Source organism: Parus major, chromosome 6 (assembly GCF_001522545.3).
Source record: "Parus major isolate Abel chromosome 6, Parus_major1.1, whole genome shotgun sequence".
Lineage (NCBI taxonomy): Eukaryota > Metazoa > Chordata > Aves > Passeriformes > Paridae > Parus > Parus major.
Genome location: NC_031775.1, coordinates 6712540 through 6715121, shown reverse-complemented (window position 1 = coordinate 6715121; position 2582 = coordinate 6712540).

The following is a 2582-nucleotide window of genomic DNA, read 5'->3' as shown; positions in this document are numbered from 1 at the left end:
TTGTCCAGAGGAAACATATCCTTACCATTCAGAATTCCTATCTAAGCCTAAAACTTGCTAAGAGAGAAAAGAATATAGTGAAAGCATATAATATATATTTATCAGAATAATTGTGAAAAGCCAATATTTACAACATGAACTCACAACAATACTTATGAGGCCTTTGGTCTCTTTTGTGGTACAATACATAATACAGAGAGAGATGTGCATTTGTGAATTCTGATAATGTAAAATATTTGATTGACTGAATCTTCAAATGCTTAATGTTTGCTTATGTTTCCTATTAGATAGCCTGTATAGCCAGTCTTTGTGAGTCACAGAGACCTTAAATCCTATGGAAAAACCCAACTGTTCAAAAATTAAAGCAGTACAGAAGCCTTTCAGCACTGTAAACAGCTATTACTTCACTCCTAATGCTGTGTACAGAGAGAGAAAGTGCATTTCAAGGACTATTAATGCAGAGGCCATTAAATAAACTGCAGTAAATATTGCTTATATTCTATTAATGCTAATGTTGTTTGTACATTTTAGTCCTCTTTAGTAAATTTAGTTCAATAATATCTGCAGCTTCTGATGGAACAGATTTTTAAAATATTATATTAGTGTAAAAACACAAAGGTGATATTACCTCTTTCAATGGGATAAGGAAGGAATATTTATTTTTACCTGTTTGCTCTGTTGCAGCTATTTATTCACTTACAAAAGAGAATTCTTTGTGCTCTTAAAATTTGTGCACTTTGAACAATCTGGCTGAAAAAGAAAAAGCAGTTTTGAGTAATGGGGCACATAATAGGGTCCTCCTGCCCTTTGGAAAACCTTGAAATTAAAATGTTTTCTTATTTTGGTAGATTTTTAGTTTCCCTGTTAAGTGTTAGAATTTTATATTTTTTAATTTATTTTTTTTTTTTGCTTTCATCTTGGATGGGAAGAGACAAAATGTGCAGTGTTTCTCTTTGCATGTTTATTTTTAAGGTGGCTGCAGCACATGTGGCATATGAAGATTTTGGGGGATTATAATGTTGGGATTGTTGTTTGTTTGTGGGTTGTGTTAAGTGTTCCTGTTGTTGTGAAGAAAATGGCTACCAGGACTCAGCCTCAAGAGCAGGGAATTATTTTCTGTCTGGTAGGATCTGTCCTCTCTGTGACAGTCATAATCAGTTCTTACTCATCTTCCCAGAGAACTAAAAGCTTTGATGTATTGCCATGGCTGGTGTAAATGAGGATCATTTTCTGTGGATTGTGATCTATCACTTGGTGCCTAATTATGTCACCTTCAGGCTTGACCCCTCTGCACTGCCACAGGCACAGCTGGCAATTTTCTCAGATGTTCCAACCAGAATAAACCCCCAACTGGTTATACTGGAAGGGAAAGTAGAGCAGTGGGGAAGAGAAGCATTCCACTCCTCCCAGTGCTGCTGTCCTGTGTGCTGGCACATCAGCTGTGCCTCCTTACTGGGGCTGCAGGAGGACAATGACTTATTTGTCAGCAGGATTTGCTGGAGCTGGAGGTCTGCCTTGTTGAAGATGAAATTTCTAACTGGGCTTTTTCTTTTGTCCTTCCCCTGTACTCCAACAATCCCAGCTGTGGTTATCCAGGAGAGCTTATCCATACTTTCCAGCTGCTCCTTGCTTCTCTTTTTGGGATTTGCCTGCATGAAAAACCTTTTTCTTCCTGGAGGAGTGATCTGTTGTACATCTGAAGTGGCTCCCATAAACGATATTTCTTCCACTGGAGTCACTTATTTTTTCCACAGAGTAATTTGGGGATTTAGGAATACCTATATTCTTGTTGGCTGATACCCTTGTGCAGCTGACAGAGTGGAAAAAGGATGAGGGATGTGTGTGGGGCAATTCAGCAGAAAATTAATAGTAAAGTATTTCAAAACCTAAATTTCAGTGTCTGGGGATAATTCTGTTTAACCAGTAAGGATTTGTAGCTTTGTCCTTTGGGTGTGTTATATTAGCAGTTTTGCATTAAAATAATCGTTATTGTAAGCCAGAGGATTTCTCAGCCTGGCCTGTGCTTCTCCTTGAGGTTGGTTTTGTACAAAGCAGCTGTACCAGAGCACGGCCTCCCCCGTGGGGTCAGTGCTGGATGAAGTGGTAAACTAAGAAAGTTGTCATGCTCTGCAACATGGCAATTGCTGCTTTCTTTTCTTTTGTTTTTCTTTTCCCCTTCCCAGTTATTTACCATCTCAGCTGTCGCCCAGTCCCCTTTGCCGTGCAGTGTGGTAGGCTGGGGTGCCCGGGCAGAGCTTGCCTGGCTGTCCCTGCACACCCCAAGGGCTCCCACCTGAGCTGGGGCACCCAGACTGATCCCAGCTGGGAATGCTGCAGTGTCAGGCAGGCAGCTGCTGCCCAGAGAAGGCTGGCTGCAGTCTTCATCTACCACTCAAAACCCTAATCCCAGAGCTGAATTTTTAGGTTTTATTGTAGACAATAATCAGATATTGATGAAATTATAGGCTGGGTGTATGTCTCCGTGGCTCTTCTCTGAACTTAGATGTGCAGTGTAACACACTCGTGCTTGCCGGTGTGGATTTGTTTTCTGCTGGGTAGTTCAATTTGCATGTGTGAAATGC